This window comes from Heptranchias perlo, chromosome 21, assembly GCF_035084215.1.
Source record: "Heptranchias perlo isolate sHepPer1 chromosome 21, sHepPer1.hap1, whole genome shotgun sequence".
In the NCBI taxonomy this organism is placed as follows: Eukaryota; Metazoa; Chordata; class Chondrichthyes; order Hexanchiformes; family Hexanchidae; genus Heptranchias; species Heptranchias perlo.
Genome location: NC_090345.1, coordinates 43,437,120 through 43,459,307, shown reverse-complemented (window position 1 = coordinate 43,459,307; position 22,188 = coordinate 43,437,120). Strand labels below are relative to the sequence as shown.

Below are 22,188 nucleotides of genomic sequence, written 5' to 3'. Positions count from 1 at the left end.
AGAAGCTTACTAACAAATATGACTTCTGAGAAAGACTTCTCAAATTTCAAAGGAAGCCCATTAAGCAAACAGGTACAATATGGTGAGTAATCAAGCAAGCTAAAGTTGCCTTGATGGAGAATGCTCGTTTCATGTCTTTCCTGCATGGGCTAGTAGAGCTTCTTCAAGATCAGTAAACTACCTCTATTGGAGCCTGTGAACTGGTGCCTTGTTGCAAACCTAGTTTGTAAAGGTGGATGGATAAAAAGTTTAGAGCTTTAAATATCAACCTCTTTAAAAGACTAAAATTGGTCTGTTTTGGTTAGAAAGAAGTATGGACGGTAGATCAATATTTGAGGATAGACAGGTCAATATTTGAGCTTTTATCTCCAAACTTTCCAAGTGCAGAGATTATGAATTCCAGTGCGCATATATATTAAAAAATGGTACTGGAATCGAATCTGGAAGATGGCCAAAACTGATCTCTTCAAAAAGTTGCTTGACTTTGCCAAAGATTTAGCTCCGGACTAAGAACTGAAACCATTCTAAGAAAGCCTTTTACATTAATTAGATATTGATGCCAAAATTTTTACCCATCCTAGAAATGATTCTACATCATTTAAATCTTGGAATCTGTTCCCATGCCTTGCTCAGTGTAAGTTTCTATTCATACTGTAGGTTTACTTAGTACTTTGCTGGTTAGTTTAATACAAGTCTGTTTTCCTTTTTCTGTTTACCCTGCCCACTAACTTAACTTTGAAGATTACAGATTCCTTAATCAGGAAAAGATTATTGATAGTCATCATTTAACCAAATCTAACCTGACTGGAATCCAAGAAACACATTTTTATATTGCAAACTAAAATTCTGGAATGCTGGGGTGGGGGATGAAAATATTGTACCTATCTCAAAGCTCATGAGAAATATTCAGGTAATCATGCTTAAAATAATCCAGAATGGTCATTTCAAATATTTAAAATTAGATGAAACAAATTCTGAGTTAATTCTGTTCTACTTGGTGTAGGGTAGACTCGTTCTCTTCAGTCCTGGCTCAGGTGGGAAATCTCTAGTCTAGAGTTCCCATGGCTACTGAGGAGGGCTGTTTGTTTTTCTTACTGTGAATTCAAAATCCAAAATACTTAAGATAAGAATCCTGTACTCCCCCTGAGTGAGATGTGCAAAATATTCAGAGCTGACTCCAGATTAGGGTGGCTGCTTATTAGGCATACTGGATCAGTCTGCACAAGTTGCAAGGGGCCTTTGTTGGAGATGGTCAAAGCTCACGTGGATGAAGTGCTGATTTTTCTTTCTTCCTTCGACATCAAAGAAGACGACCAAAATATCATCTAATTTTCTGCAGTAAGTCCTTTGACTGATGAGACCGATTTTTTTGCTGGGAATGAGCGTCTACAGAGTGAACAGTGGATCCCGGATACACCAAGTTGGGGATTTTGATTTTTCAGGTGAGACTTCCTCAGCTGGCGTTTACATTCAACATCAGCAATGCGATGGACCTCAGTAGGAGGTGCCTTCATGGATAATTTGCCATGCTTTCTTATCTTGAGCAAGTTGTTCCCACTTACAGACATCTATTTTGCACTTTGTGTCTACTATATGATCATTTCCCAAAGCAGTCAGTCAGTTGTGATAGGATTAGGGTGGATGCATAATCCATGGCAAAATGAAGTGTAGTTTAGCACTTCCAGACAAAGCTGTTAGAGCTTTCAAATAGTGGAAAATAGTTCTTGGGTGTTATGACTGAACCACCAGTGCTGAATGGAATGTCTTTCATACCAACTTGCGAAGACACCTGGTCCCCGAGGTCCTTTACCAGAAGGTGAGGGGCAGCAAAAGAGATTACCACCAATAAAGGGGGCTCTGCTGATTACTACTGAAGACATGAAGTCCTGTTCAGATGCTCCAATGTCTTGTAGTGGTTACTGGACTTTTGACTCTTTTTCTCTTTTTGTCCTCCCTCCCTCCTGCTCCCTAAATAACTTTTTTCTTGGAGTTACCACAGGCATTAAAATAACACCAATCTGAAAATCTAGGGAGATTTCCTGCTACCAGTGCAGTTTAGGCTTTTGCCGCATGGCTGAAGCAGAGCAAATCCATCCAGCTACGTACTGAAGTGTCTGCCCAGCCCACCTGTGGCCAGCTCATTTGAATAATTATTCATTGTTGCCCTCTGCAGGATGCAAAACTATTGGGAGATGTGGAAAATATGGCCAGCAGGTCCAAATTAAAGGGAAGTGTGCACTGGAGTGACTGCATAAGGGCATAAAGATTTATTTCAGCTTTCATCAGGCTGGAGAGGTGGCACAAAACAGATTCTGTGAGCAAGTGGAAGAATGTTACACTATCCAACCCATTGTCTGATGAATGGTAAATGGATGTGCAGCTGCATGAGGTCAGTGCAGGTACAGTTAGCCAACTTGGCAAGTTAGAGCACCCTGCCCAGACAATAGCAGTCTACTGTTCCTGGCAGAGGTGGTAGCCAGGCTTAATGCTTTGTATGCTACATGTGGGATCTAGGAACAGATGCATAAGAAAATGACACTCTTTAAGGATTCTGTCAAGAAAGGACTACTCACCAGCACCCTACATCTCCTAGATGGCCCACGATTGCATGCCACAAAGTGTTCCACACCATCAAGATGCAATGTACAATTGAAAACCTTGCCACACTTGCATCTTCCAAGGCCCTGATGGCTCAAGTCATTATAAAATTACTTAGCTGTAAGATGCACGGTCACTTACTGATACCTAAGGTGGCATATGAGTTACATATGTCACTTTACATATGCTGCTTCAACTTCCCACATCTCGACTACTTTTCTGCTTGTCCAAAATGGCACCTTCAGGGCACAATTCCAATCTGGAGAAAGGCTTTACGTGGTCATTTGTAGGTGCGGAAGGCACAACTCTGCTGATGTGCCCAAGTAGCTCTGGTGGGGTTTGTGAACACTCAAACTTGGGTAATGGCAGGTCTGTGCAACCCACGTCAGGGACAAGCAGACCTCTGATCGTTCCTCTGGAACTCCTTGTCAGCTAGCCTCCTGAGGGCAGGAAGAATTCCAAAGGAATCCCCTACCTACCAGTGAGGACAGGTGCAATGGAGCCCCCTGGAATGGTAGATGGTGGAAAGAAAAAAAGACGAGGAACCAAAAAAGGCACCTAAATGGATACAACAAAAGAAACCCTAAAAGCAAAAAATTACTAGTTCACAATCACTTGCAAAACTAAGGGGGAAGTGCATATCTTTCAAGAGACTGAAGTCACAGGTGCATAGGAATTACACTGCATTTATATAAAAGGTTTGGACATAAGTTCAAGAAGAATGATATCCAAATTTGCTGGTATCACATTAGGGGGCTTTGTAAACTGAGGAAGAATGAAGGAGGACCTAGGCTTTTTAATGGAGTGGGCTGACTGGTGGCTGATGAAGTTTAATTCAGAGATATGTGAAGAATTTTGGGGGAAAGAACAATGAAAAACATGTATACCCTAAATGGTAACATTCTTAAGAGTGGAGTAACAGAGATCTTCAAAGGGCAATGTAGGTAAAAAATAAAACAATAAAAAGGCATGAGATTCTAGGCTTGTTTATAAAAGCAAGGAAGTGATGTTAAATTTGTACTGTTGGAGTACTGTGTGCAGTTCTAGGCACTACATTATAGGTAGTATAGCCATAGAGAGAGTACAGCACAGAAACAGTAGAATTATACGAGGAAGAGCAAGTTTACAGGTATGAAGAAAGGGTTGAAAATTGAGGCTGGAACAGAGAGGTTAGGGGGCCATCTGTTGGAGGTTTTCAAAATCATGAAAATTTTTGAAAGGGGAAATAGTGAATGATTGTTTCCACTGGTTGACAGATTGGCAATAAGGGGGCATAGTCTCAAGATTACCACTAGAAGAATGAAGAGGTGGGTTAAAAGATTTTTTTTTTACACAGAGGATTAATAGAATATGGAATGCTTTACCATAAGTGTCTATTGAAGCGGAGTCTAAAGCATTTTAAAGGAATTGGGGTAAGTATTTAAAAAGGAAGAATGTAAAAGGACACAGAGAAAGGACAGGAAAATAAGATTAGAGTCGATTGCTTCAGCTGATGGAGCACCAGCACAGACATTATGGGCTGAATGGCCTCCTTTGCTGTAGTTTCTGATTTATTTCTGACTCATTTTCTCCTCTTGTTTCTGTCCCAACCTCCAGTCCAACGGTAATGCCTGAATTAGGTTTGTTCTGAGATCCGTGCTGCTGGCCGTAACACCTTTTGGATTATTTTACTTCAACTTCCTGTAGCTAAAATGTGTCCCTTTACTTGACTAAATTAATGTGTTGGTAATGCAACACTATTAACCTTTCAATCTCCATAACATTTTGTCAAGCAAAATTGAATCTATTAACTTCCAGACACCTGCTCAAGTCTCCATTTTCAGTGATGGAAGCCTTCACCATTAGCGATGGGTTTTCCTCTTCTGATCAGGCTAGCACTAATACCAAGGTTTTTGCATTCATTGCACTAAGTGTCCCTATTAGTCATTAGAATAAAAAGAATTGGTGATCTATGCATTCATCAATAGTATCAAAACAGCTCAAGGTGCAACAAAGAGAACAAAAGGATAGCGGTAGATTTGGCAATTCATCCATCCAGTCACTGAAGAGCAGGAATCAAAACAAAAGGAGTTCTGAACTATACAATCAAATTTAATAGTGTATAAGTCAAACAAAGAGAACTGGGAATGTGGCTGGACCCTGTAGAGGGAAGTGGAAGCAAATTTGCTCCAGCTTTACCTGTTCCCAAAGTTTTGACTTGTTACTCCTGTCCCAAATATGACTAATCAGCCATTAGTAGCATTTTATTTTGGGACCTATCCTGCCAGCCCTAACTCAGACTCACAACGGGGGGGTGCGCAGGGCGCGGGAGAGGAGGTTGGTGCCCATCAACTAACCAGCATAGCCTAGAGTAATTCATGGAGCTTCTAAGGCATAAAATCAATTTAATGGGGGAACAAATTTACGGTGATACTAGTACAAAGTTGCTCTGTAGTTAGTCTCACAGCAATTTCACCTTGGACGTCATTGTTACATATTTTCACTGAAGTATTTTTAGCTCGTGTTCCAGAATACATTCGTCGGTGAACTCCAGCTTCATGGAGTTGTCAGCCTTGGGGGAAGGGCAGAGACTTGCAGTAGGGGAAAGAGTTGGCCTGTGAACTGCCTATTCCAAGTGTTGGGGGAAAATTTCGTTCGGGCCCATTTTCGGGTGCGGGTAGCATGATCTGCTATTACCCTGCACCCAAGGTGCGTGAATACAAGTGTCAAATGGCAATCCAACCATCTGCACCACTGCTCCACACATCACACCCACCCACCAACAAACACTACCCATCCATACGCAACGCTGCACTCGGCATGCTGCACCTCACTCGCACATAGTACCACACTTGCAGGCCATACAACCACCCCCACAGGTCTCACACACTGGCAGCTATTGGACCACGACAGACACATCACCCACACACCTTGCAGGATACTCACTGACACACTGGCCTCTGTCTTGCAGGAGAAGGTGGCGCATAACAGCCGGCAGCAGGAGAGACCTGAGGGGTGGACGGGGACGCTTGCACGTCCTCACCCACCCCCACCCAAGAGGAGACAGTGCTTCGGATCATTGGGCGGGCTGTCGCTGCAGCCATGACAACATGCCACGCTGGAGGTCCCGATGAAGGGGGTCTCTGCATATCTAATCTCCTCTTTTAATCTTTTCTGATTCATGTGCTACAAATGCTGTCAGCATGCACGTCTTACTTGCTCCTCTCCCTGCTCCACAACTCAACCTGTTTCCCTTTGTCATTGCAGATACCCAAAAACACGTGGCAGCACCATCCGAGGGAGACACTGAAGACACACCGTCACTCGATCTGACGCAGTGGGTCCTTTAGAGGCTCGGTTAGAGAATGGAGCTGCACGTGGTGAGACACCGGGCACAAGTGTGCAGGAGCCAGGGCAGGGGGAACGGATACCGCAGGTGCCAGCTCGCCGGAGGACGAGGTTGCACATTAGTTCTGCTGCGGAGGAGTCAGATGAGGACTTCGATGGGCCAGGCTACAGAAGACAGCTGATGGGCGTACATCACCAAATCCATGGGGCACTGGAAAGCCTGCCAGAAAGCCTGCGCACAATGAGAAGGGGCATGGAGGAGTCCAGCTCCAACTTGGCAAAGGGCTTTGCACAGAGCTTGGAGTCCATCCTTACCCACGTGGAACGGATGGTCACCTCCATCAGCGCACCTGTGGATAATGCAGCATCTGATGGCCGATGGCGCGGCTTCCATTGCAGCACAAACCAATGTCATCAAAGGTCTGCAAGCTACGGTTGCTGCTCAGACTGCTGCAAGGGAAGGTCAGACTGCTGCTGTCTTGGCTCTGGGGACCACTGTTGAACAGGGCTTCCAGGACCCCTCAGCACTCCAGCAATCTGTTCTCCACCAGATTCCCAGGGCAGCGCCTCAGCAATCTTGGTGGAGTGGTTGTGGCGCCATGGCAGTCAAACCTGCTGTCCTCTCTCTCAGGACGATAGAATTCCTGCTGCCACCCCTGCCACTCCGCCAGTGCCCTTATTATTGCCTATCGGCCAGCCAGGCCAGACTGCTGCAGCCCATGCTAAGATGGTGCAGTCTGAAGCCGGGCCCTCCGGGCCCAGAGCTGCTCAAGGTTACCCTCCAAAGCGATCTGCACGCTCCTCCATTGAAGGCCAGCAGCCTCCCACCATCCGTGCTCCAGCCATTGGGGAAGCACCTTTTGGAGCACTAGGATAGGTAAAGGCACACGAGCAACAGGCTCTAAGGCAATGCACAAGGGTGAATAGTTCTGTTCTGCTTCCATAATTTCATTTATTCATTGATTAAATGTGACTTTGAATTTGCATTTGGTGGTTTTCATTTGTGCGATCAGATGGAGGGCGATTTGATTGTCTTGTGGGAGTGGAAAGGTGGGGAGTGTTGTACTGTTGATGAGTTAGGGGATGTAGTTGACATTATTGATAGCAGGCACTGATCAGGCAGAGCCCTTGCAGACAAGGTGTATGGTTCCTGTTGCATCCTTGCGTCTTCCTCCACTTCCTCTTTCTCAGCCTCTTCCTCCTCAGCCTCCTCTTCCTTCACCTCTAGCTGAGGGTCTTCTCTAATCACTGGTGGCAAAGGCGAGGTTGTGCAGCATGCAGCAGACCACCACAAATCTGCCCACCCGCTCAGTGGAGTACTGCAGGGCTCCTCCAGACTGGTCCAGGCAGCGGAAGTGTTGTTTGAGGAGGCCTATGGTGTGCTCCACAATATTGCATGTGGCAGCATGGCTCTCATTATAGGCCTGCTGTGAACATGTGCGTGGGTTCCTGACCGGAGCCATGAGCCACGGTGTGAGAGGATAGCCTTTGCTGCCCAGTAGCCAGCTTGCCGAGGCAGGACTGCTGCAGGAAGAAGGCGTTGTGACTGCTCCCAGGGCAGCGGGCATCGACCTCCATGATTCGATGGGTGTGGTCACACACCAGCTACAAGATCAGGGAGTGGAAGCCCTTTCAGTTGACGAAGATGGCCATGTTAATATGTGGGGCACACAGGACACCCTGCACCATGGGGAAGCCAGCAATGCGGGCGAAACCCCGTGCTCACTCGATCTGCTTGTCTCTGACAAGAGCGAAGGTGACGAACCTGTTCTTCATCTCGTACAGTGCACCTGTGACTGTCCTTATGCAGCAGTGCACTGCATACTGCGAGATGTTGCACATGTCGCCAGCAGAGGCCTGAAATGATCCTGAGCTGTAGAAATTCAGCGCCACGGTGACCTTCACAAACATAGGCAAGGCTGTCCTCGCCCCGCACCAGTTGACAGATCTCAGTCACGGCTTCCTTGGTGAACCTCAGGCGTCTGATGCAATCCTCCTCGGTCATGTTGAGGTAAGAGAATTGGTCCCAGACGGCCCTCATTGGCTGCAGCCTCCTGCTCAGTGCCCTGCGCCTCCTCGTCCTCCCTCTCCTTGCAGCATGACCTGGTGTGCATGGCCTCTCTGCATGCTCCAAGTTCTGCTCAATGCCCATCGGGAGCCCTAGCAGACCGCCCATGGTTGCCAGGAATGTTGTTCAATCACGGTTCTAACTTTCCAAACCGTAAGGCAGTACCTGCCAAACCATTCTCAAATGTACCCTAGGAACTCTCAGTAAGTTTGGGAGCTTCAAAAAACATTTCCTACTCCACCAGCAGCCAGAAGCAATAATCCAGCAACTAACCTGTAAATCCTGCATGGTGCCTTTAAATAGCACTGGTGGGGGGTTGTGCAGGCACTCTAAGACACGTTCAGATAGTCGGGGTTAAGACTGTGCATTGAGTTGAGCATTAAGGTCCAAAATGGTGTCTATCACTTTAAATCAGCGTTGCACACTGCACGCATTTTCTCCCTACTTAACATGCTTCCGACGTTTGGTATTTGCACATGCTCTAACTCCTATATCAAGATGGCGTCCGGCGCGCGTCATGCTGGAAACGTACGTGCGTGCGCAGACAAGACACCATCTTGGATGTTCAAGAGGCCGCGTAGCGCCGAAACAACGGGCGCTACACTGCCCAATTTAGCGCCCACTCTTTTTTTCTCTTTAAAAACATTTCTACCTTTTATTAATGGGGTTTTCCATGGCAGTACTTAGATCATTTGCACAGGGTCCCCTCCAGTTTTTGCTCTTGGGCCTCTTCCACTAATCTCGGAATCCTGGATGCCAGCGTTCCAATAGTGAAAATGGCAGTGAAATTTCTCTTTTTTTTCTCTGCCTTTCTATTTCTCCATCTCCCTCCCCCTCTCTCTCTTAATATCTCTCCCTCTCCCTCTATTTCTCTCACTCTATCTCTCCCCTCTTGTACACTAGACTTTGGGTAGCATATGTTAAAATTGCTGCTGCTGAGCTAAACTCAGCAGTCGAGCGGTTCTATTCAAAGGACAGTAGGGCTGGTAGGTGATGGATTTGGTTTCAGATGGCGCATCTGAACCGATGTCCTGCAGATAATGAAAGATAATTTGACATTCCAGCAATTGTTCACGCTCTTTGCTCCTGCGACACCCTATTTGAACTCAGCAGGGGTCACTGCCAGGTTAGGTAGATGGATTCTACTCTTTCGAGGTGGAGGGGTTGGGGGGGGATTGTGGTGAGTTTGACTAAAAGCTGATGCTGGAATCGGGCTTTTTAAAAAAGAAAGACTGAGATAGGCTTTTGGCAGGCAGGTAGGCTGTGAAGGCAGACTGGTTTGTTGGTGTGAAAGCTTGAGGGTATTCACAAAGCAAAGAGGTTACGAATGCTGGAGCTTAGCTGGGGGACCTCTTTAAGCCAAGTAAAACAATCCACCGATTTGGGAAGTGTGTTGTGTTCTTTATTTTGTATCATTATGCAAAGATAAGTTGTACTGATTCAACTAAGTGAATCTGCTCATATCAATTGCTTTGTACACTGGCCTTACTGTCGAATAAAGCAGTTTAATGATTCAAACCAAGCCTCGCCTCACCTATTATTGCCTCGATTGGAGATATCGAAGGAATACATGTGCAAAAGACACAAGTATCAGGCCCGGATCACACGAGATGCTTTTGTTACATCCCTGAGTTTTGCTGTTGTGCAAATAGACATAAGGGGAATGTGCGTCAACTCCCATGCGTCCATAAAAATAAGACATTCAGGCTGCTTAAGGGAGTGACAGACGCCACTGAGCCCTAGAAGGTATCTGCAACAGAGCTGAATTTGTAATTAGTAATAGATATCTGGGACACTGAGTGGCACTGGTAACAGAAGCAATTCAAAGCACTTAAAACTTAAGTGAATGGAACAGAAACAAGTATCAATCGGATGAAAAGAGGTAGAAATTTAGTCAACGTGTTTGGCATGCAGGGAGAAACAACGGCAGCATGAGGCTGTGGAGGGGATGAAACAATGAAAGGATGTTCTAGTTAGATGTGTCGAAATTGGAGGCTGATAGAGTCACAGCACCGGAAACAGTATGAGGAGTAGTAGAGATTGCAGGGAGAGGGAACGGAGCACATTGGAGGCCAAGAAGGAGAAACAGCACCATCATGAGGAGAAATGGTGCCAGCATAGCTGACAAGAAAGAGAAAACATCACGCAGAGAAACACACTTCAGCGAGTCCGGTAAGTGGGATTGAAGAACTTTTTATTAAATCAATCCTATTATAAATTTTAAAGAGGGAGATAATATTGATTAGGTATTTCCAGGCATTTGAATTTCTGGCTAGTCACCACAGGTGAGATGAAGGGGCCAGCTGAAAAGAACAGAACCGGGTGAAGTGATATTGGGGTGACTGAGCCTGTGGGCTGCCTGATATTGGGGTGACTCTGAGCCAGTGGGCTGCCTGATATTGGGGTGACTCTGAGCCAGTGGGCTGCCTGATATTGGGGTGACTCTGAGCCAGTGGGCTGCCTGATATTGGGGTGACTCTGAGCCAGTGGGCTGCCTGATATTGGGGTGATTGAGCAAGTGGGCTGCCTGATATTGGGGTGACTCTGAGCCAGTGGGCTGCCTGATATTGGGGTGACTCTGAGCCAGTGGGCTGCCTGATATTGGGGTGATTGAGCAAGTGGGCTGCCTGATATTGGTGTGACTGAGCCAGTGGGCTGCCTCGGGGCACTCGTTTCCTGCCTGTAGCCAGTCACCAAATGCTAACCTTCAAAATCGGGTGGCCGGTGGGTGTGCTTCTCCAGCTGGCCACCCCAAGTCTGCACCAGGGGAAAATCTACCCCTCAACTCTACCATAGGAGTGCTTTAATGCCTCTAATACGTATATTTAAATTGAATTAAAATTGTCTAATATTGTCGTTTAAACTATTTTCCTGTAGCTATATATGGGTTTTCAAGTGCAGGATCAGGTTGTTACAATTTACACTGTAGTGATATGCTAGCTGTGTGGAACCATGGCAAAGTCCACCTAAATAAATAGGACTAGGAATGCTCGAGATTTATTGTAGTGTTTAGATCGGTTAGGCTAGTTCTGCTACAGTTTCCATGTCAATGTTGCGTTGATGCATGAAGCGTAGTATAACTCCAGTCACCCATCTGAGGGTGCTTCAAATCTTGAAAGTGGTATGAAACCCATTGAGGAGGCAGTGTGGCACTGCATGGGATTCATGTCCAAATTGTCTACCAGGCAGAAAACAGCTTAATTTTTGCTCGTGCTAAAACATTTCACTGGCGTTACTTGCTGATGTGCTTAACTGCGTGCAAAGAGCTTCACCCATCAGGGCAGAGCTTCACTTTGCTAAGGTAAAGAGCAATGCCGAGCAGGCAGTATAGCTCAGTGCTGCTGACTTGCACAGCTCGAGAGCGGGCACCTGTATCAGACAAGAATGCGCATAACACCAGGCACATGAGGGAAGGTGTAGCGCTTGAACTCAGAAGCCAGATTCAATAGAGTTTGTGCCAAATAGTTATTTTTACATTTAACTATATTGTAACATTGACTCTTTGTGCTCTACCCTGGTAACGTGCAGCAATCAATATCTTCCGTGAAAATCAAGAAACCCACAGATAGAATCTCCCCAGAACTGAAGGCTACAGGGAATACTGGCAAACCAGATCTTTGGTCTCTCTATGGGGCACTTCATCAGTTGGGGCAGATGGATTGTAACGTTCCAATAATTGTGCCGAGCCTAGTTGATTATTTGGTAAGTTCTAACACAGAAATTGCTGCTGTGCTGTTAGGCAAATACTGTATTATCCTAGTTACTCATTCACAAGAGCTGAATTGAAGTGTTTCTAAAGATGTATTTAAGGGGAAGTTAGATAAGCACATGAGGGAGAAAGAAATAGAAGGATATGCTGATAGGGTGAGATGTAGAAGGATGGGAGGAGGCTCATGTGGAGCATAAGAACATAAGAAATAGGAGCAGGAGTCGGCCATTAGGCCCCTCGAGCCTGCTCCACCACTTAACAAGATCATGGCTGATCTTCGACCTCAACTCCACTTTCCTGCCCGATCCCCATATCCCTTGATTCTCTTAGAGTCCAAAAATCTAATATTTAAAATATTAATAAATGCCGGCATATCCAGTTGGGTCAAATGGTGTGTTTCTGTGCTGTAAATTCTAAGTAATTTTATTTGCTTAGTTGCTCCTTCACATTTCTGAAGGTTGAAAGTAGTGAGTCCACTGCCACTCCCAGGTCTCTTTCTAAGTCTCCCTGTGCTGGTTCTGCGCCCCTCATTTTCTTGCCCATTCTGTGATACTTTTCACGTTGTCAGTATTAAATTTTCATCATTCCTCATTCTTCACACACGATGGAACTTCACCGAGCTGAATTTGGTTCTTGGGAAACCCATGTGGTGAGCACCCCGTGAAAATATGCATCACCAAATCATGTCGGGTTGTGACCCACCTGAAGGGGAAGTCCCAGTCTGCCATTGTTACGGCAGCAAAGGAGGACTCGTGTATTTTAGGATCGCTGTCTGCCGTGCACCAGATCGTGGGTTGGAGTTTCCTTCCTACACTCATCTGGACTGTATATGTCACACATTTTCCTGTTGCCATGAGACCGTGCAGTCGCTATTTCTCCTTTTCTGTGGAATTGTGTTTCTGAAGAGCTTCCGTATACTGGCACTGATGCTCATTTCCTTCAAGCTTGCAGTGTTCTTTTCCTTCTCCAACCATATTGAGTCTTCTGCCCCGATTTTAACAAAGTACCCAGTCAGAATGTGGATTGTGCGATCTACCCCCACCCCCTCATTGACTTCAGTGGAGCTGAAAATTGGGCGGCATATAAATCAGGCGACCGACCCGAACACACCCTTCTCACCAGAGTGTTACGTTAAAATCGAGTCTGCGCTATTTTTTCGTAGTCTCTGATCTAATTACTACTAGTTGACATGCTTGTTGTTTCCCCTTTTCTTTTGCAGCCTAATTCCAGTTCTCTGTCCACATCTTTGAGGAAAATGAGAAATAAAAATGAAAGGAAATGACTACATGTGCAATAGCTGTACCACCTGCCCTGTTATATCTGGGCAGTGTGTTTATGATGACTAGTTGATGACCAAAGGCAGCAATTGCCTTTTGCAAAAATACCAACCTAGATGACTGCAAAAAAACAATTAAAAAAAAAACTGGTAGCTAAAAATCAGCCCTGAATCTAGGCCTATGTCGTGTGGTTGCATACAGTACAATGGGGCATAAGTTTCTCATGACATGAGGTGCAGGTCTACCCAATATTCTCTCGTCCCTTTCAGACCATACCACCATTCTCACCATCTCTCTCACACCATACCACCATTCTCACCATCTCTCTCACACCATACCACCATTCTCACCATCTCTCTCACACCATACCACCATTCTCACCATCTCTCTCAGACCATACCACCATTCTCACCATCTCTCTCAGACCATACCACCATTCTCACCATCTCTCTCAGACCATACCACCATTCTCACCATCCCTCTCTCACCATACCACCATTCTCACCATCTCTCTCAGACCATACCACCATTCTCACCATCCCTCTCTCACCATACCACCATTCTCACCATCCCTCTCTCACACCATACCACCATTCTCACCATCTCTCTCTCACCATACCACCATTCTCACCATCTCTCTCTCACCATCTCTCACACCATACCACCATTCTCACCATCCCTCTCAGACCATACCACCATTCTCACCATCCCTCTCTCACCATACCACCATTCTCACCATCCCTCTCTCACCATACCACCATTCTCACCATCCCTCTCTCACCATACCACCATTCTCACCATCCCTCTCATACCATACCACCATTCTCACCATCCCTCACTCACCATACCACCATTCTCACCATCCCTCTCAGACCATACCACCATTGTCACCATCCCTCTCAGACCATACCACCATTCTCACCATCCCTCACTCACCATACCACCATTCTCACCATCCCTCTCAGACCATACCACCATTGTCACCATCCCTCTCAGACGATACCACCATTCTCACCATCCCTCACTCACCATACCACCATTCTCACCATCCCTCTCAGACCATACCACCATTCTCACCATCTCTCTCACACCATACCACCATTCTCACCATCCCTCTCTCACCATACCACCATTCTCACCATCTCTCTCAGACCATACCACCATTCTCACCATCTCTCTCACACCATACCACCATTCTCACCATCCCTCTCTCACCATACCACCATTCTCACCATCCCTCTCTCAGACCATACCACCATTCTCACCATCCCTCTCATACCATACCACCATTCTCACCATCCCTCACTCACCATACCACCATTCTCACCATCCCTCTCAGACCATACCACCATTGTCACCATCTCTCTCACACCATACCACCATTCTCACCATCCCTCTCTCACCATACCACCATTCTCACCATCTCTCTCAGACCATACCATCATTCTCACCATCTCTCTCACACCATTCTCACCATCCCTCTCTCACCATACCACCATTCTCATCATCCCTCTCTCAGACCATACCACCATTCTCACCATCCCTCTCACACCATACCACCATTCTCACCATCCCTCTCTCACCATACCACCATTCTCACCATCCCTCTCATACCATACCACCATTCTCACCATCCCTCTCTCACCATACCACCATTCTCACCATCCCTCTCAGACCATACCACCATTCTCACCATCCCTCTCTCACCATTCCACCATTCTCACCATCCCTCTCTCACCATACCACCATTCTCACCATCCCTCTCACACCATACCACCATTCTCACCATCCCTCTCTCACCATACCACCATTCTCACCATCTCTCTCACCATACCACCATTCTCACCATCCCTCTCTCACCATACCACCATTCTCACCATCCCTCTCTCACCATACCACCATTCTCACCATCCCTCTCATACCATACCACCATTCTCACCATCCCTCTCTCACCATACCACCATTCTCACCATCCCTCTCAGACCATACCACCATTGTCACCATCCCTCTCAGACCATACCACCATTCTCACCATCTCTCACACCATACCACCATTCTCACCATCCCTCTCAGACCATACCACCATTCTCACCATCCCTCTCTCACCATACCACCATTCTCACCATCCCTCTCAGACCATACCACCATTCTCACCATCCCTCTCAGACCATACCACCATTCTCACCATCCCTCTCAGACCATACCACCATTCTCACCATCTCTCTCACACCATACCACCATTCTCACCATCCCTCTCTCACCATACCACCATTCTCACCATCCCTCTCTCACCATACCACCATTCTCACCATCTCTCTCACCATACCACCATTCTCACCATCCCTCTCACACCATACCACCATTCTCACCATCTCTCTCACCATACCACCATTCTCACCATCCCTCTCTCACCATACCACCATTCTCACCATCCCTCTCAGACCATACCACCATTCTCACCATCCCTCTCTCACCATACCACCATTCTCACCATCCCTCTCTCACCATACCACCATTCTCACCATCTCTCTCACACCATACCACCATTCTCACCATCTCTCTCACACCATACCACCATTCTCACCATCTCTCTCACACCATACCACCATTCTCACCATCTCTCTCACACCATACCACCATTCTCACCATCCCCCTCTCTCTCATACCACCATTCTCACCATCTCTCACATACCATACCACCATTCTCACCATCCCCCTCTCTCTCATACCACCATTCTCACCATCTCTCACATACCATACCACCATTCTCACCATCCCCCTCTCTCTCATACCACCATTCTCACCATCTCTCACATACCATACCACCATTCTCACCATCCCCCTCTCTCTCATACCACCATTCTCACCATCTCTCACATACCATACCACCATTCTCCCTGTCCCTCTCGCACCGTATCGTCATTCTCATTTCAGATCATACTGGTGCTCCCCACCCCCTTTCACAGCCACCCCTGTCTTTATCTTGTGCTGCTACTCCGAGGGTTAGAAATCTGCTGCAATCTGTGGGCAGGATTTCCTGGTCCTGCAAAACTGTTATGTGCACGGTTACTCTTGCTGGTATCAGGTAGGAGCTGGGAGCAGTGGCAAGGAGCAGAACCCAGAGCAGCACTAATAATGTCTGTGAAGGCAGAAACCGAGCACTGACTCCAAAATGCTGACCATGCACAGTTGGCATGTATGTGTTTCCAACCATCCTGCGGTCTTAGGGGCTCTTGGCGCTGAGACTGGAGCTGTACTGAGTCGGAGAACACAGAGCCTGCACCGCTTTGGAGGCTCCTCATCTTTCCCCTCAGTACAGTTCCAGTCTTAGCACCAAAAGCCCCGCCGACCAGTTCTGAACTTGCCATCGCTGAGTGTGTCGATGAGCGCTAGTACACATAGTACTCCCTAACAAATGTAAAGGGCCAGGTTCATTACTGTACTCCCATAAATTGCTCTCCAGCTTTCACTTGTGACACTGAATTGCTGAGAAAAGGAAAGCTTGCAGTTGTCGACCATAGTGACTGATCACTAATAGAGGCTAAGAAAATACTACATAGAAAAAAGGATCAAGTCGTGTCTGAACAAACACTAACGCGGCTTAACTCTGTAAACTCTAGTTACTGGTAAAGACACCTTGTATTACACCTGACCAAACCTTGGAGTAGTTCTAAAAACAAACCCAGTCGTCATTACTTCTTCCCTCTGCATTTTCCTTTGCTGTTACTGACTACTCTCTTCGTTTTTTTTGCTATGTTTAACCCTGTAAGCAAATCAGGGCCACAGTTTAACCTCAGTCACAGTCCCACTTATTTATATAACCAACACCAACTAGCCAGTTACTCATTTACTCCCGTAATTCTACTTGTGAACTCAGTACTTCTACCAAAGTCTAGCAATAGCCCTTGCCTTTTAGTTTCTCGACGCTATGTCGAAACTTGCTTTTGAGCACTCTGACAGTCCCCTCCCGACGTAATTTATTCCCAAATAGGCAATTCCCACTGGCTACGCTCCTCTCTTCACTAATCTATCCACCCTGTCCTCTGTATTTTCACTGTAGTCCCCAAAAGATTAGTCGCTGGCTTCACTGTTTAACACTTACTGCAAAAGAAACCGGGGCAGATCCTGAGTGTCCCTTTTAAACTTGAAATCCTGCTCTTGAGGCCCTGAATGACGCAGGAGTCGCTTGGGCCTAGCGCTGCTAAGGGCTCAAATTAGGAAATTAAGCTAGTCCATTTGGAAATTTTGACTGGCGGCAAGAGTGGCAAGGACCTAGTGTAACGAGGTCCATTCTCAAATTCCTCTCCCATTCACCTAGAATACGCTGTTTTTTACACCAGAAAGATTGAAGAAGGATCTTTCCTCAAATCTCACCAGTGAATCTCCCAATTCTTTAACCTCCCTTTTTCTTTCTGCAGCTCCAACCTTTGTCCTATCACGCTGATTATAATTCCCCATAACTCATCCTCTCCTTTAGTCCCCCCGCCCCCAATGCCATCCAAATTCATGCCAACTGTCCGTGTTTGATATGGAAAGTCAGCATTTTCAAGGCCCACTTGTCCCTGTCCATGGATGAAAATCAACTGGTGCTTCCTGCTCCTCCCCTCAGCAATATTCCTGGCTCCCAATTCCTATTGATGCTCCAAGGATTGAACACCACTATATACTGTACACATTCTCACAAGATCAGGCGTTCCCATCCGCAGGGTGCAGCAGTGTTCAGTCTCCTCGAGCAGTAACAGTAGGAGATAGGGGCAAGGTGTGACATTGAGTGGAGAGAAGCCAGCAGCAGTGGGACGGGAGGGGGAAGTGAGGAGAATGCCAACTTGAACTGCATGGAAGGAGAGTGCCAACATGAAATTTTGGGTGGGGTGGGGGCGGGGGGGGGGGGGGGGAAGAGGGAGGGAGGGTGGGAGGAAGAGAGAAAGAAAAGTGCCGGGAGTTAAATCCATTTTCTCAAGCCTAGTGGTAGAGTTGTGTCGCCTCATTTAATAGCAAATTAATAATGAATTAAACGAGCAATTTAAGTGTTTCAAAAGCTAGCCCTTTATAGGGAGAAAGATCAGAACCAATGGTCATGTCATAGTGCAGGATTAATTAAGAAAGCAGGAGCGTTTGAGTGCATTGCCTATTTGTTTTAGCTCCAATCTAACAGTAATTGCTTCACGGAGCTTTTTATTTTGAAGTGTGTTAGGTGCTAATTTTTCTTTCTAATTTCAGGTGTAAGAAACAGTTTTAGTGGAGTCTTTTTGTGGCTCTACTTATTCCTCAGTGGCTAATTTTAATTTTTAAATCATTTCCTCAGGGCTGGACCAGGAAGGTCTGAATCCCTTTCAGTGGTTCAGTCAGTAAGTTGCAAGGGCAGCAGGAGAAGTACGATGGACGTGAGAAGGTTAACCTTGCCAGTGAAGGAGATGTTGATTCTGCAACCAGTCTCGTCAAAGAAAAATGTGCAACAACTGCCAAAAGCCGTAATCCCTGAGGCACTGCACTGCTCCTCCTTGACTAGTTATCAAGGTGAGGTTCCAAATTGTCTTCTGCAGCTTTATTAGAAAAGCATCTCTGATCAAGAAATTGTTCTGTATTATTTCTAATGTGCGTCAGGTCGGTTCAATCATATCAATTTGTAAGTCAAAAGGAAACATTTCTTGACCAAACGTAGCTGCTTGAAATGGCTGATGAGAGTAACGATGAAGCAAGCCTCTCATGCAAAATGAGATCGTAGTTTGTCAGGAAATATTGTTTACTAAATAAATGCTTTTTTTTTTTCTCCGTCTGTCTCCCTCCTCTCCTGAAGGTGCTACCGCTTGCTTGGGTACAGCTCCACCACTCGTGGAATGGCAAGTCGGGCATCTTGCCCAAGTAGCCATTCGTCATGAGTGAGCCTAGACAGTGAGCGCCAGCAGGCTCTTCAACCATAGAAGGTGTCGACCCTGACCCCACCCTTGCCCAACATGTGCCTTTCCCAGCAGCGGTTACTGGATAGCAATCAAGTATGGGGACCTTGGTTGATTTTTTTTTTCCACCTACAGCCAATTGTAGCTCCAAAATTGCCATGGCTGTGTCAGCAGTGGCTTAGTGGTAGCCACTCTCACCTCTGAGTCAGAACAATGTAGATTCAAGTCCCACTCCAGTGACTTGAGCACAAAAAATTACAGTGCGGCACTAGAGGTGTCATCTGTTGGATGAGACCTTAAACCGAGGCCTCGTCTGCCCTCTCAGGTGGACGTAAAAGATCCCATGGCTCTATTTCGAAGAAGAGCAGGGGAGTTCTCTCCGGTCTCCTGGCCAATATTTATCTCTCAACCAACATCATTAAAACAGATTATCTGGTCATTATCACATTGCCGTTTGTGGGACCTTGATGTGCCCAAATTGGCTACTGCATTTCCTACATTACAACAGTGACTACACTTCAAAAATACTTCATTGGTTGTAAAATGCTTTGGGATGTCCTGAGGTTGTGAAAGGCGCTATATAAATGCAAGTCTTTCTTTTAGCTTCTTAAGTACTGCCTTGGCTGGGATAAGCTGACTCACTGCAGACCAGGAATTGAACTTGAGCTTCTGGTCTCTAGGCTACAAATTACTGTTGGCAATATTGATAGACAATCGCAAACACATTCATGTGAGATTCCCGTGGTTGCTATTTTAACTCGGGCACTAAATTATTTATATCAAATTCTTGGTAATGACTGTACTTAGCTCAGCAGCGATGGATTCTTTGAATGCCTGTGTAAAATTCTATTCCAGCCTGGCAAAAAAAGGCCAGAACCCAGATATGCCTCCTTAGATGGGAATTCTTGCTTGACCTTGTAAGAAGTGGAGGCTGCCTCCACCCGCCTCAAGGTGACTTGTGTGGAAGGGGCATGGCTGGGAGCAGGGATTCCCTTCGCTGGGACTTCCAGCTTCCAGCTTTCCCGATCCTGAAGAGACCTAGCATATCGCTGGATGCCTAATGAGAGGAGGTCTCCTGACCTTCGGAAGGGTGGAAGCGGGCCCAGCAGGGGTAAGGGGGGGTTCCAGGCCAGGGAATTGGCCTGGACATCTGAGGAAGGGTAAGGATTTTTTTTAAATTCAAGAATCAGCCCCATGCGAATGAGGTGCCCTCCCACTAACCCCACAAACCTCAGCAGGGTCCATGCTAGCAGGCACGATCCCAACGTAACTGCTGGGATCGTGCCTCACACATTTTCCAGGCCTCAATATATTTAACAAGAAAAATTAACCAGGGTTGTGATAAATGTGGATTGAGACCGATTTGGACACAGCACTATCAATAAATAGAGTATTCTAATCAAATATAAATAACAGTTAATGAAAAAAACTGAGAATAAAGTAGGTTCCAAGGGAAGAGAAGTTTGCATGGACCTGAATAGGCTCAGCAGACCAGGATAGCTCAAGTTCATAAAGCAAATCTGTATGTGTTTAAATGATTGAGAAATCACCATAATCCTTTGTTAAAAGCTACATGGGACCGGGTAGGATATTATCCAGTGTATATTGGTAAACACGCTCTCACCATCACCAACTGATGGAGCCTCTGTGATCAGGAGGGTGATAGGAATGCACTTGCATATCTTATAATGATTCGTGCTGCCTCTTGGAAGAAGTTCCATTACCTGAGAGCTGAGAACTGTTTCCGTTGTCTTACGACCAAGTGACTCTTTTACTGGGGGAGGGGGGATGTAAGCAGACTCTATTTGGACCTGAATTTGCTCCGAGGTGACGGTAAACGATGGAAGGTTGGACTGAGTCACTCCTCTGTTGTAGACTCGGTGCCTGAGCTAGGCAGGTCGACAGCACTCCAGGGTACCATTAACCAGCCAACCTGGCTTATTGATAGCACTTGGAAGGGTATGCTTGTCTCTGGGGGCTGAAATTCTTCCCACCCAGCTCCAGATAACTTTGCAAGCCACAAATGGATATGATGACCCACACCACTGCTCTGTGCTGCTAGGCTGTGTGGTTTTAGCTGGTTGAACTCTGAACACTCTTGGGGGTCCCTAAGCCTTGAGTCTCGTCAACCATTGCCTCAGTTCTCTGGACCTAGGTAAGCATCCCTACAGGGATAGTATATACTCCCTATTGGCAAAACAGCTTGATTTGGAGACCCTTAAGGCGATTGGTCTCTGTGTATGTCAGACACCTAGTTGATGAAGAACAAGAGAAAAACATGAACTGGGGAAACCATAGCTGGGAACGTGGAGGGGGGAGAGAAAGAGTGGGAAGTGTCTAGTCATGATGCTCCAGCCATCACGGTGTGTGGAACAAGCTTGATGGAACAGCTGGTCTTTTTCTGCCCATCAATTTTGTATGTTCGTAATACTGGGATTTATAGATTTACAGCAGCTGTTTTATCGTGATTTATAGATAAAAAGGACAGCATATCGAACATCCTCTAAACCTACAGTCTGAAATCCACTGAAATGTGCTGCAGGACCTCTGTCACTTCCTGCTGAAGGTTAGCTCCCACCTTGATTCTGATCGCTGAAACTACAAAACCTGGCTACTGTCTTTGGGCCCAGCATCTTCCGGGAAGTAGTTTCATTGCTCTTTTCAATTCCACAGTTCATTCAAACTGAACTAAGTAGAATTAATTAAAATAGTTCTTGGAACAGACTTTTTTCCTTTAAAAAAAATTAAAGAGCATTTTAATATTTTCTAGAACATGATTACATTTTCTCTTCTGCGTGCTTCTTGGGTCTGAGGTGCACAGAGAACAAGATTGTTGTAATAATGTAATGCTGGAGCGCTCTGAAGAGCTCTTTGCACCAGCGACTGAAATCCACCAGGGGGATGGTTCATATTCTTCACAAACTACAATCTCTGGTAAGGATCGTTGGCTCTCATCAATCCACAGAAACTGTAGGCTGAGGTACCAATAACTATCGAAGTGACAAGTTGTAGCTTAATGAAAGGCTAGAATATTCTGGGTTTTTTTTTATTAACTGGAGAAGAACCTCACATATATGTATCGCATTATCGTGTCTCAGAATCATAGAAAGGTTACAGCACGGAAGGAGGCCATTCGACCCATCGAGTCTATGCCGGCTCTTTGCAAGAGCAATCCAGCTAGTCCCACTCCCCTGCCCTATCCCTGTAACCCTGCAATTTTTTTCCTTTCAAGTACTTATCCAGTTCCCTTTTGAAGGCCATGATTGAATCTGCCTCCACCACCCCCTCTGGCAGTGCATTCCAGATCCTCAC

At 46.1% G+C, this 22,188-nt stretch overlaps 2 long non-coding RNA genes across 2 annotated transcripts; both read left to right on the top strand.

Annotated features, from left to right (window-relative positions):
• The first annotated feature begins 1,310 nt into the window (after window positions 1–1,310).
• On the top strand, window positions 1,311–9,515 carry LOC137340345 (uncharacterized). Its single transcript, XR_010966784.1, has 2 exons — window positions 1,311–1,442; window positions 5,845–9,515. It is a non-coding gene; the product is annotated as an uncharacterized lncRNA (long non-coding RNA).
• A 2,012-nt stretch (window positions 9,516–11,527) lies between these two features.
• On the top strand, window positions 11,528–21,375 carry LOC137340195 (uncharacterized). The gene is made up of 3 exons (XR_010966736.1): window positions 11,528–11,695; window positions 18,285–18,496; window positions 21,352–21,375. It is a non-coding gene; the product is annotated as an uncharacterized lncRNA (long non-coding RNA).
• The last annotated feature ends 813 nt before the right edge of the window (window positions 21,376–22,188 follow it).